Raw genomic sequence first — 14,773 nt, 5'->3', positions numbered from 1 at the left:
CATATATATTTGATTATGGAAACTAGTTATAATACTCGATAAACTTAAGACACACTAACTTACGGACTCGCATAAACCTGGGAAGAATACAAAAATGATCCAACATTTGTTGCTAAGGATTAGGGAAACCCAGAAAAACCTAATCAGATCATTTAATTGACTTTAAATAGCCAGTATCAACTATATAACTACAGTAGATTCCGTCTATAACGTACATGGGATATAACGTACTTCCGGTTATTAAGTATGTGTAAAGCACCCCGGGTTACGCATACGTAATAATATCATATATGTATTAACCTCTTACATTATTTCTTGTACTATTTTCTCATGGAAACCTAAGGACAATATTAGAACTTAATTAGAATGTATATTTACGTAGAAACACAATTCTTTTGTCTGATATAAGCAACTCATCAAATTGTAATTAGCTGAGACTAAAAGTCTCAGTACTGTTTAAGGTTCAAACTACCCTTATTAATGTACTTTAGCAAAGTCCACGTAGATATCATTTATATAAATAAGGCAGTCAAGCAGTTAAGACATAATCCAGCAGAAACCTTCAGACTGATCTTCACAAAACACTTACATAAAAGGGTCTTTACGCCTCGCTCCCGCTCTTGTATTATCGAGAAGTTAATAAAGTGTTATATTTTTGACTCGCGTATAGTTATTCCAACCCGGCACATTACATAATTATAATAAAATATGTTCAGAAATTTTGGTGTGACGTCATTCAGTAAAAATTCGTTAATTCCAATGAGGTAAACATAATCACTGGAAAAATTTTAAACCGATAGGGTTACCGCTAATCGCAAATCCATGTTTGTTTATGTTGTGATTATTTGTGAGGTTATCTTATAATACCGGCGATTTGTCGATTTTTGCTCTTAAATTTTCCTTTCTTTAGAAGCTTTCGTGTAAATTGTATTTAAAAATTGTTTTTTCAAAACAAATACGTCACATAGCTTTTAAGTAGAGGTTTTTTAATTATTTTAAAAATGCCAAAGCAATTGAACAGTTGGTGTGTAGCGGAGCCGCCCCATGGCCAAAGTGCAACATGTGGGTGTTCCCGACTATGAAGGGTCACAGGGAATAATGTATACATAAATGGGAAAGTTAATCGTGGAACCCTAAAGCACATGTGGCGAGGAGAGGTGTCAAGAAGAAAAGGGAATACTCCCGTCCACAACAATGGATGGTCGAAGGTGATCCCTGATAACGGGACGATTTTTGGGGAGTTTTAGGGAGGTCCATGTGACGAACACTTGCTAAAACAACTGAAATAGATTTTAAAACCTTTGTGAAAATAAAAACCTGTACAGAATATGATTCAGTAGACTTTAGGTGCAAGGAAATGGTGGTTTTTTTAATCCTCTATTTCGTACAGGAACGAGAAAATAATGGACCTTTGTTACCGTTAAATGCTTGCGAGAGGTAATTATAGATAGAATGTAATAATTATAATATAATTAATACAGGAGTATATATCACCTTTTTGTCACTTTTGTAGCGTGTGGCAAGTACCTTAGGAATAAGCTTAAAGACTATTAGCTGAATCTCCCAAATAGAAAAGGGGAATGGTATCTAGGAATCATCAAAGAAAAGCCGCTGCTATTCAAAATGTGTGAATAATACAAAAACATTGGACACAAGTGTTGTTCATTAAGTTATTTACTTAATGTATGAAAAAAGTAAATAATAAATGTCTTTTCATTTATAATGTAATCTAAACAAAAAATTATTTGAGAGATTTTAGAACAAATAACTGTGTATATTTTGTGGTGTCAACTGAAAAAGAAAGAATTGTTCTATGGAAGTGTCACATCTTTAAGAAAACTGCTTGGAGTACTTGGCTTTAAATGATTCAAGGATAATCCACGACGTGGACTTATAGAATTACCAAACATTGCTCTAAAAAGAGTGCAGTTTTTGAGGCAGTATAAGCACATAAAAGATGAAACTCTCTATCAGTTTGTGTTTCTCAGTGAGATTTGGATATTGGAGAATAAAACATTGAGTTGCTCATGGCAAGATGAAAAGGTAAAGCGTTAAAACCATTAAAGTAGATGGAAAAAGGTTACTGTACACAACTGAAAAATATAGTTTAATTAATGTACCTAAGTTACTTTTAGATTCATTATATTGTATACTGGAAATGAGCATGGTTTTATTAATGGTACTGAGACAATATATTGCTCAAGAACAAAACTAATCGATTACCATGGAGAAATGAACCATGACAATTTTTTTAAATAGTTTGAATACCAATTATTATACAACTTGGAACAACCATCTATCATTGTTATGGATAATGTTCCACATCACAGTATGTTATTGGATAAAGTCCCAATAACTTATGGAAGAAGGATGAAATTCAAAATTTGTTAACAAATAATGAAATTCTATTTACTCAAGAAATGTTTAAAACTGAACATCTACATATTGTTAGTAAGTAAACTTTTTCGTTATATATATATATTTTTTTTAAATTAATATGGTATATAATTTTTTTTTTAGAAATAAGCCACCAATAAGTATGTAATAGATGACCTTGCAGAGCGGTATGATCGCAAAATTTTACGTTTACCTCCCTATCACTGCATATTCAACCCTATTAAATTAGTTTGGGGAATTGCAAAGAATTATTACAATAGGCATATTGGTATGGATGGTAAAACTGTAAAAGACTGTTTGAATATGTGACATGAAGCTTTGGATATGATAACTCCAAATATGTGAAAAAATTCAATACACCATACCAAGGAAGAAACCATTAGATGGTATGATAAGGAACGAATATTTAATGGAGACAAAATTCACCCTATAATTATTGACTTTAGTGATGACGAAATAATGTTTGATTCGAACTAACTAGACAATATGTGGGCTACTATATGTACTATGTATGTATAATATGTAAGGATCGTAATGAATCATCACAGATGATGGACTTTATTAGCCATAGTTTCTCATCGATGGACATGTGGCTTCTTCTATTGAACAGGGGCTATAGAAACGCCATTGCTCCCTTAGCTTTTGCAATGGCTGCCTTTATGTGGGCGCCATAAAACAAGTTTTAAGAGATTTGTGGCGGAGCCAGCAGCGCAGTGCAGTGTCACGCAGTGACAGTGCACTGCGAACCAGAGCAACATCTTGGTTTTGTAGAGAATTTAAATAACAGCGGGAAAACATTTTTCGTAACGGTTTCAGGGAATACATTCTGGATAGTTCGATCGAAAACCATATAAAATCGTTGATCACACCACCAACAATCTCTTTCTCTTTTGGGCCTCGTCTCCTCCACATGTACTCCAACTGGTAACAATCATACTCTGTACACAGTAGATATAAGTTTATTCTAAGTTTAGTAGCAATAAAACATTTAACGTTCCTGTTTACGAATTCTGTGTGGAAATCCCATTTCTGACACTCAATGGAAAACCGCCTAGTGATTCCATACTTCGGCGACGGGACAGAATCCTTTCTGTACTTCCGCTTCTGTCACCCGTTATGTGTGAGTGTTACTTGTTGGTGCAAGTTCTCGGAGAGAACAGCTCTAGAGTGAGTAATGCACCACACATTTACTACATAACAATAACTTACCGGCATTACAGTTTCCTTCCGAAATCAATAATGGAATTTTTGACCACGTGCCCTACGAATACCAAATTTCACATTGTGCTCCTAACCTAATAAGAATGTTTATTTCGCATAAAACGGGTAAAGGAAAAAAAGTTACAATGGATTGTACGTATACGTTTACCCTGTTTTTATACTATTAAAGTCAATTTTTTTATTTTCAGTCAAAAACATATTGTATATGTGGAAGTCATTTCAAAGGCATAAATTGAAAATGGCTAACTCCTTTCCGTGTACTGTAACTTTCTCAAACGAAAACACTGCAGTACATGGAAATTTATCGTTTTGTGGAACGTTAGGGGAACGGAGACTGGAAATTCGTTCTCCTAATTCCGTAAGCTATACTATTTTATTGAGTCAAATAAGAGGTACAACCCCTGAAGGCCTATTAATTAGGTTCACCTTATCCGAAGAGAGAGTTGTTACAATAAATTTCCCCAACGAAGCCACCACAAATGCTGTAAGGGAAGCTTTTGAAATTTTTGAAAGGTGATCAGCGAGAGGTTTGCAGTTTATTGTGTACTAATTATTTATGTTTGTTTCAGAGAAGAATTTGGTGTAACACCACCAAGTAGTAGTGAAAGTGAATAGTAATAACTATTCACTAGTTATTACTATTCACTTTCACTTTGTACAGATCTTAGAGAGTAACCCTTTTTTTTATTATATTTTTTACATTGAATATTTTTTTATTTATATTTTTGGTTTGTCTTATTTCAGTTTTCTCAATCTTCATAGTATGTATATACGATAAAATATATTTTCATATACATGTGAGTAGTGTTATTTTGCCATATGATACAGGGTGGGCCACAAGTAATGCCTCGGAATTTCATGACAAATCCTAGAGGCTTTTTAGCTGTTTCTTTTTCGGGATGTATACAGTCGAACTAAGACTACATTTTAAACTTATTTTCAAAGTATACAGTGTCTCAAACATGTGATTAATCAAAGTTGCATTTTTTAAAATAGGACCCCCTGTATATTATATCATTTTTTAATTCAACCATTAAAATAAAATTAAGTTTGATTAAGGTTTTGGTATCTAACTCTAGCGGTTTGTGTAATAATTCAGTTTTTGTCAAAGTGCAAGATAATTTTCAATACCCAATCCCTCGTTCCATATTTAAGTTTTTAAAACAAAATTTTAATAAGAAGCCAACAATAGAACAAATGTTGTACCAAATTGTACCATTTGTTGTTTCAAAAAGCTACATAATTGCAGAATGTTCTAAAAGTAGCGCCAAATTTGTACAACTTTTAACTTAGATAATAACTAATAGTAAATGAATAACTTCCTTAATTTAATTGGAACATCACATCCAGTATGTTGTGTTGTTGTTAGACGTCAAATTCAGTGGCGTGCTTATTTTTTCCAAAAAAACATGCTAACCCTTTTTTCTGATTTTTGATATAGAAAAAAAGTTATAGTAGGCCTTGGTCCGGTGAATTAGAAAACAATTTTTACAGCATAAATAAATCTTTTTATTCTCTATTTTTTGAGCCTTTGTTCTTTAAAATCGAGTTATAAATGGAGAAATTACAAGGGTGTTTCCTTCTTCAATCTTAATTGGGTTACACTGTGTACAGGGTGGTTACTTAGTCTGAGGAAGTCCAATATCTCAGACAATATACGATATAGAAAAAAAAGTTTTTAACATGTAAAAGGTCTGTATTTTAAAATTATTTTCAAACTTACAAGGTCCAGCATAAAAGGGTGGAAATAATAAATTAGATTTTTTTAAATTAAATCCCCTTAATTTTTTATAATTTTAGAATTTCTCGTTAAATTTTAGGGTCAGTTTATGTAAGGTTTCTCTACTTGTGGCGCCATCTGTGAAGTCGGATTGTGAGTGCTTAAAATTTTATTGATTTTTTTCTTGTGGTGTCATCTGTGGATCAAAGTTGCAAACATGCAGATTTCCTTTGAGTGTCTAAAGATTTATTGATTTTCTGCTTGCGACGTCATCTATGAACCAGGATGACGAGTTATACAGGGTTATTCACACAAACCGTTCATTAGAAGTTTACTAGAATCTATAAGTGATACGAATTTGAAAATTTGGAGTTAAGTTCGACATATACTATTTTTTCAAAATATTTTCAACTTGCTGTCACTTCCGGTTTAACCGAAAATAGCTGTAACTTACTTATTTCAAATGGAACCCCCAGTATATTATTTTATTTTTAGATTCTACGTAATATTTTAGGTACATTTTCTGTATAATGTTTTATACTTAGTTCTTACTGTTTTTGAGATATTTGACCTTGAATTAAAAACGTGCCTCTGTAATGACCAATTTTAAAATTGCATATCTCCGCAGTTATTAAAGACATAATCACCATATTTTGCAGAATGTCAATACATAGTCTTAGGTTCACACCTTCACTAGTTTTATGGCTTAGCATTATACAGGGTGTCCAAAATTCAGCTCCTAACATTTACATTTTTGAAGTTGCAAAAGTCGGTTTTTTTAAATGGGACACCCTATAACTTTAAGCAGTTTCAAGTAGAAAATGTAATTCTCTATCGAACTGTATTAGGGTTACCTATACCTATTCCAAACCATTTTCGAAATAATTAAGTTTATGTGAAACTAGTAGTACATATTCATTCTGGTAAATTTTTATTCTTCGCGTAGTTGGCCGTGGAAAAGAAATAATGACAGTTATTACTTGCATTGTACGTTTTTGTTTTTCGGTGGCTATTAGTAACAAAATTAAAGTGAAACTTTCAATCAAAATGGAAGAATACACAAACGCTGATATTCTCAATTTGTTTTATATTCACGGAGAATATTGCAAAATATTGGAGAGAACTTGCCGTGTATTTAATGAACGACATCCCCATTTGCCGCCAACGAACAAGACAAAATTCAGGAGAATTGAAACTACCTTTTTACAATTCGGGAAAGTTAGCGCTACAAAAAATGTTCCTAAACGAGCGACTAATGACGAGGGTAATGTAATAAGTACACTGACATATTTTAACGCATTTCCGTAAAGTTCAACAACATCTGCAGAAAAGGATTTGGGAGTTTCAGCTTCATCTATTCAAAGAATTCTGAAAGAACATCGTATGCACCTTTACTCTTTCCAACACGTGCAGGCTTTTAGACCAGGCGATGATCTTCGGCGAATAGAATTTTGCGAATTTATGCTGCTAAAAATTCAGGAAAACCCTCAATTTCTTTCAAAAATACTTTAGACAGATGAGTCGAGGTTTTAAACCTCGACTCATCATCATCATCAAAGGATATAAAACCGTTGATCATACCAACGGCCTCTTTTCTCTTTTGGGCCTCGACTCCTCCACATGTACTCCGACTGGTAACAATCATACTCTGTACACAGTAGATATAGTTTATTCAAAGTTTATTAATAAAATATTCAACGTTCCTGTTTTACGATTTCTGTGTGGAAATCCCACTTCTGACACCCAACGGAAAACACCTAATGATTCCATACATTGACGACAGGACAGATTGTTTCCCTTGTCCCGTTGGAGAGGCGTTTTCCGTTGGGTGTCAGAAATGGGATTTCCACACAGAATTCGTAAAACAGGAACTTTAAATGTTTTATTACTAAACTTAGAATAAACTTATATCTACTGTGTACAGAGTATGATTGTTACCAGTTGGAGTACATGTGGAGGAGACGAGGCCCAAAAGAGAAAGAGATTGTTGGTGGTGTGATCAACGGTTTTATAGAGCTTTTAGTCGAACATTCCGGAATGTATTCCCGAAAATCGTTACGGAAAATGATTTCCCGCCGTTGTTTAAATTCTCTACAGAACCGAGATGTTGCTCTGGTTCGCAGTGCATTATCACTGCGTGACACTGCACCGCGCTGCTGGTTCCGCCACAAATCTTTTAACCCTCCATTAGTCGCTATGGGTCTGACAGACCCATAGTGTTTTTATTTGCTAATTGTTGGAAAACTATTGGAGCCACATTATTGTCGCTTCGTGACATCTAAAAGGGATATTTTAAGAATAGTTTACATTAGTTTTATACCCTGGTAAGTGTTTTATTGCGCTATAAATTCTTGAGATGTGTTGATCGGTGCCGTCTTGGGGGTGCCATACCCATTTCTACTAGCCGCGTTACAGTTGTACGAAGTCCTTTGGTCGAGAGTTCTTTGTTTTGTTCGCTTATTTTAGTTAAATTTGTGTTAGTGTTTACAAAGATTGACAAAAAACGTTTCAATTTGAATAGCACTGATGATATTGAAGAACTAAATCGTCTGGTGTTTGAAGAAATGGAGAAAAGCGTAACCATTGCCGACGAAAATTTTGACGAATCAGATGATTCAGAAATGGAAGATTATGTTGAAGAGAGGCTTGTAGATTCTGATACTGATCACGAAATTGACAGTCAAGAAGAAGGTGATGAAGAGGATTCTGACTGCGACGCTGATTATTATTCTGGTAAGTCAATATTTTATTGTAACAAGTTCGGTAACTCATCAAAAGACATTTAGCTAGAGACGGTACAAAGTGGAGACAAAGAGCTTGGAAACAGACTCAAACACGACTCCATAACGTTTTGGTAAAATTGCCTGGCGTCGTCGGAACACCAGCAAAATGTGCCAACACTGAACTGGATTGTTGGAAGCTATTTTTTGACAATAACATACTTGTTATTATTGTTGAAAACACCAATATATATATCGACAATATACGGAAAAAATTTGTAAGGGAACGAAATTGTAAACCAACCGATGTAATAGAAATGCAAACTTTTTTTGCACTATTATATCTAGCAGGAGTATTCCGTGGAAATCATCAAAACATTTTGGATTTTTGGGCAAGTGATGGGCTAGGAATTGACCTTTTTAGAATGACTATGTCAGAAAGACGATTTCGTTTTCTTATAAGGAGCATTCGATTCGATGATAGATCTACACGAAGACAAAGGAAAGAAACTGACAAACTGGCAGCCATACGACAAATATTCACCCTATTCAACGAAAATTGCAAATCGCATTATGTTCTCGGTCAAAATGTAACTGTAGATGAAATGCTTCCTGTTTTTCGTGGACGTTGCGGTTTTCGACAGTATATATCGTCAAAACCTTCAAAATATGGTATAAAAATTTTTAGTTTATGCGATGCAAAACTATTTTATATCACATTTATGGAGATATATTGCGGTCTACAATCAGAAGGACCGTTCAGAACAGATAATTCTTCCGAAAAAGTTGTCTTAAGACTTGCTGAATCAATTTATGGTAGTGGAAGAAACATTACGGCAGACAATTGGTTCACGAGTCTGAAGCTAGTGAAAGCACTTGAAGAAAAAAAGCTATCGTACGTGGGAACTGTACGAAAAAACAAAAAGAATTACCGCCGAATTTTATTACACCAAAAAGTCGCCTACAATGTAGCAGTGTGTTTGGTTTTTCCAAAAACGAAACTCTTGTTTCTTATTGTCCAAAGAGAGGCAGAATAGTTGTGTTGCTATCAAGTCTACATGTTTCCTGTGAAGAAGTGGCCGATGATACTACGAAAAAACCCGAAATAATAGATTTTTACAATAGTACTAAATCGGGTGTGGATATTGCAGATAAACTCTGCGCCACATATAATGTGGCCAGATCTACCAAAAGGTGGCCAATGGTAATTTTCTATCACATGTTGAATGTGGCAGCGATTAACTCACGACTAATTTTTTTGGGGAATGGAAATGAGTATATTTTTCGGCGGGAATATATAAAAAAATTAGTTTTTAGTTTGTTGAAAGAACAACTAGAAAGAAGGTCACAAATTCCAAATTTGCCACCCGAATTAAAAATGTCATTAGCAAAATATAGGCCCGAAACGTCAGCTAGAGAGGAACAACCTCAAGCTGCCACACTAACAAGAAAAAGAAAGCGATGTGAACCGTGCTATAAAGAAACACAAAAAGATGCAAAGACAAAGTATGTGTGCGAAAAATGTAATGTCTATTTGTGTTTGAGTCGACACGTAAGAACAATTTGTCAAAATTGTTTAGAAGAAGAAATCATAATACAAACAGAAGATAGTGAGTAATTTTCGTTTTTTTTAAGCAATATCATTTTAAAAAAAGTACCTAAATAAATTTTAACTAGTTAAAACTGTTTTTTATTTTTCTTAATTTGTTTAAATATAGTTGTAAATTATACTTTTTAAAGCACTGTGTATATCACAAACACGGAAGTTATCGTTGATCATTTGATTGTATTTTAAACGCATTACAATTACAAAAAATAAGATATTTATTAACACGGGTCTCTCAGACCCATAGCGACTAAGGACGTCTCATCAGCTGACGCGCCTAACGGAGGGTTAAAACTCGTTTTATGGCGCCCATATAAGGGCAGTCGTTGCAAAGGCCAAGGGAGCAATAGCCTTTCTATAGTCCTTGCTCAATAGAAGAAGCCACATGTCCATTGATGAGAAACTGTGGCTAATAAAGTCCATCATCAGTGATGATTCATTACGATCCTTACATATTATACATACATAGTACATATAGTAGCCCACATATTGTCTAGTTAGTTCGAATCAAACATTATTTCGTCATCACTAAAGTCAATAATTATTGGGTGAATTTCGTCTCTATGAAATATTCGTTCCTTATCATATCATCTAATGGTTTCTTCCTCGGTATGGTGTATTGAATTTTTTCACATATTTGGAGTTATCATATCCAAAGCTTCATGTCACATATTCAAACAGTCTTTTACAGTTTTACCATCCATACCAATATGCCTATTGTAATAATTCTTTGCAATTCCCCAAACTAATTTAATAGGGTTGAATATGCAGTGATAGAGAGGTAAATGTAAAATTTTGCGACCATATCGCTCTGTAAGGTCATTTACTACATACTTTGTTGGTGACTTATTTCTAAACAAAATTTATATACTATATTAATTTAAAAAAAAAGAAAATATAACGAAACAGTTTACTTACTAACAATATGTAGATATTCGGTTTTAATCATTTCTTGAGTAAATGGAATTTCATTATTTGTTAACAAATTTTGAATTACATCCTTCTTCCATGAGTTATTGGGAACTTTATCCAATAACGTACTGTGATATGGAACATTATCCATAACAATGATATATGGTTGTTCCAAGTTGTATAATAATTGGTATTCAAACCATTTTAAAAAATTGTCATGGTTCATTTCTCCATAGTTTTGTTCTTGAGCAATATATTGTCTCAGTACCATTAATAAAACCATGCTCATTTCCAGTATACAATATAATGAATCTAAAAGTAACTTAGGTACATTAATTAAACTATATTTTTCAGTTATGTGCAGTAACCTTTTCCCATCTACTTTAATGGTTTTAACACTTTTTACATTTTCATCTTGTCATGAGCAACTCAATGGGCAGTATGCATAAAAATAAGTATATATTCTCAAGTATACACTAGTAATAAAAGCATTTACTAAGTAGTAAAGTCTACTGTTGTAAGTATTTACTACAAACCGTATGCATAACATTTTACTTCTGCCTATAAGTATTTACTTTAAAATTAAACTGTTTACAATAAAAGAAAAAGATGAAAGAAGTAAAATTTGTTGACACACCCGGTTTTGAATCTATAATAAGGTACCAAGATATAGTTATATGATCATTTCCAATGCAAAGGTAATAACACATGTCCCACGTGTTGTCAACAAAAACAATAACATGCTCCAGATTCTTCAAACTCAGCACCTTTTTATTATAAAAGCTCAGGACAATTAGTAGCAGTTAGTCATATTTTAGTGGTCCTCTGTAAGATAGTTTAAACGTGTATCAATTAATAAATTATACTCTCAACCTGTATTTAATTTACTTTTAAAAAAGTAAATTCCAAAAGGACCTAACGTAACTTTATGATGCGACTAATCTTATTTAACTGCAGCCTTATTTTATTTCCTAAAATTGGAAATCTTCTTTTCAATTGACCAAAACACCTCTCTATTATCATTATCGATCATCATATCATTATCTCTATTATCGATTTTTTGAATGTTGAAGATTATACTAATTTTCTTCGTCATTTTGTGGATTTCGATATGGTGTCAGCAACTATGGGGCTAAGGCGTACCCAGAATCTCCTAATAATGTCATTTGCCCATTATTTTGTACTAATGTATGGTAAATATTACTATTTTTCAATATTCGACTGTCATGTATTGATCGAGGCCAACTAGCATCTACGCTTGTAAATATTTCTTTGGCGTTACAAGTTGCTTGACGTTTATGCTTGCAAAACCCTTTCTATTGACGTATTCATCACCATGAATTTTTGGTTTTTCAATCGTAATGTGACTGCAGTCAATTGCTCCTATAACAGCTGGAAATGTAAACGATTTCTGCCACAGACTTTTAGCTTTCATAATTTCTTCAGGTGAATTAGAATACTTTATCCAATCAGATGCCTTTTCGAAAATTATTTTAGACACGTAGTCAATTGTTCTTGACACTGTCAACTGATGAACTTCTGCGCTATCAGCAACACTTATCTGAAACCCCGGATCTCCCATATATCTTAAAAAGATTTCCATTTTGTGCTCATTGCCTAAAGCACCACCTCGTGTTTCTCGTTTTTCAGGTAAAAATATTGTAATGTACCTATCTTATGAATTAGGATAAATTAACTGATATTCGAGCTTATATATTATTATATTTCTCATGAAGAATTATATTTGTTCGGTACTAACTCGGCCTTTGGCCCAACCAATAATACTAACTTAACCTTGGACCCACAGATAAAGTAATTAAGCCAAGGTCCGGAGTTTTTCCAATAGACATTGCATAGTAATTAGTTTTGTAATCACCCCTCTATTTGATTAGATATATACATAAATACAGCTTTAGGGTAAAAACAGGGCACTCTCTTCCTAACAGAATCTCGACCAGAACAGTTGATTATAGTAGTGACTAGTAGAATCAACGCGTTTTGTTGTCCAAACCTATCATCCCTGCATCGGGGTACATAACACTAGTACAAGTTTAATCAATCTCCAATGGGACACTCATAGGTGTCTGTGACATACCACACATGCCCAAGGATAAGACATATCACCATCCTTGTAAGATAACAGGTTTATTGCTCTTGCCTTAAATGAATTAATAACCAACCCCGTATCACTTTCTTTATGAAAGCTCACATGTACTTGATTATGGGAGCTAGTTATAATATATGTCAGATAGGTTCCTAACTCATAGAGAAACAAAAACCCAAGTTTAGGCAATACTTCTTTATTTCTCCAGAATCAAGAATCGAATGAATCCCTTTTTGATGCATGAGAGTCACCCCGGGTGCATCTGCTTTTCTTCCCAAAAAGCCTGCCACCATACCTTCCACATTCTTCCCACGCTTACATCCCTTAATCATCTTTTTCGCACCTCCATATGTTTTTAGGCGAGATGATAAACAGACCTTTATCTTTTACCACAAATGATCTATTTTGACTAATACAAGTTTAGTCCATTTCTAATTTACAATGGACCACCAGCAGGTGCCTGTGACATTCCGCATATGCCCAAGGATGTTACAATATTATGAGACAACATATTTTTTGCATTTATATTAAATGGGTTGATAAGCAACCCCATATTACTTTATTTATAAAAGCTCACATATAGTAAACACTAAACAAAAACTCTTACACGAGTTATGAAACCACCTGTTTGAGGAATTCGCCAACTTATAATTATTTCGTTGACGCTGCCTGAGAATTAATAAAATCTGCTGGTTTCCCAGATTTCCTCCTTTCCTTAAAATTGTACTCAGTCAGTCAGAGTTTGATACTTGAATATATCACAAGCATTGTAAGAAATAGTAGTAATTAATAAACATTTTTAGTTTAGCTTTTTAAAAAGCCGTTTTCCTGCTCGGGGTTCTTCACACGTCATCTATGACGAAATAACATGGCCACATTGGTTATATTTATCTCGGAAACAATATACTATATATGTATCAAACTTATTTAGTTATCATTATTATACAAAAGTAAAACGTATTAATTATTAAAAATACAATGAATTTGGTCATATAGGTATGTGAGCTTTCATGAAGAAAGTGATACGGGGTTGGTTATTAATTCGTTTAAGGCAAGAGCAATAAACCTGTTATCTTACAAGGATGGTGTTATGTCTTATCCTTGGGCATATGTGGTATGTCACAGACACCTATGAGTGCCCATTAGAGATTGACTAAACTTGTACCAGTTAAAGTAGATCGTTGCCTTAAAGGATAAAGAGGGTCTGTTTATCATATGGGGGTTAGAAGAGAATGACTAAGGGATGTAAGCGTGGGAAGAATGTGAAAGGTTTAGCGGTTATTTTTTTGAAGATAAACAGATACACGGGGATGACTCCGACATCTTGTATGGGGGGGTATTCTATTCTCAATCTTTGTCGAATAAAGAAGTCTTGCGTAAATTTGTGTTTTTTTTATTTTCTTAAGAAGGAAATATTTTTCTTACATACATATACATATACCCTTTATTGTTTAGCCTTGTATTAAATTAGAGTAAATCATTTGTCGTAAAAGATAGAGTCTGTTTATCATCTTGGCTGGAACATAAAATGCAGAAAACGATTCACCTATCAGTCTGTTCTAACATAAGTGTGAAGAGAAGGATTGAGGATTGTGAGCGTGGGAAGAAGATAGAATGGTATGTGTTAATTCTTTTAAAGATAAACAGGTGCATTCGGGGGTGACCCTGATGCATCTTTGGTATGGTGGGGCATTCGATTCCCGAAAAGAATAGAATAAAGTTGTTTGAGAACATGTGCGTGCATTTTATTAAAATAAAACCTACCCTCTTAACACGTACTGATTTATTTACGATACTAACTGGGCACTTGTCCTTGCACGGATGTGAGGAGGGAACAGATATGGACATGATTTGGGTAGTAGTCAATTCGACTGATTTTTCTCGTGTTCTTTTGGCCCGGAACAGTACTTTGTTGATTTCAATGCCTAGAAAATGTCAGGCAGTGTTTAACTCGAAAGGATATGGTACCAAATATTAAGTTTCTTTTTCTTGTAATATTAATTCTTTGTAAATAAAAGTTTTTGAACTTTTATCTGACTCAAAAATATATTTTATTCATAACTAATTTTTTTCAATAGTCGTTTCGTTAACTA

General features: G+C 33.7%; 2 long non-coding RNA genes across 2 annotated transcripts; both read left to right on the top strand.

The window, feature by feature from the left end:
• The first annotated feature begins 1,768 nt into the window (after positions 1–1,768).
• On the top strand, positions 1,769–2,884 carry LOC136419031 (uncharacterized). Its single transcript, XR_010753050.1, has 3 exons — positions 1,769–2,043; positions 2,136–2,451; positions 2,521–2,884. It is a non-coding gene; the product is annotated as an uncharacterized lncRNA (long non-coding RNA).
• A 745-nt stretch (positions 2,885–3,629) lies between these two features.
• LOC136419032 (uncharacterized) lies at positions 3,630–4,372 on the top strand. The gene is made up of 3 exons (XR_010753051.1): positions 3,630–3,750; positions 3,807–4,131; positions 4,188–4,372. It is a non-coding gene; the product is annotated as an uncharacterized lncRNA (long non-coding RNA).
• The last annotated feature ends 10,401 nt before the right edge of the window (positions 4,373–14,773 follow it).

Source organism: Euwallacea similis, unplaced genomic scaffold, assembly GCF_039881205.1.
Source record: "Euwallacea similis isolate ESF13 unplaced genomic scaffold, ESF131.1 scaffold_58, whole genome shotgun sequence".
NCBI lineage: Eukaryota > Metazoa > Arthropoda > Insecta > Coleoptera > Curculionidae > Euwallacea > Euwallacea similis.
This window is presented reverse-complemented; position numbering and strand designations above follow the sequence as displayed.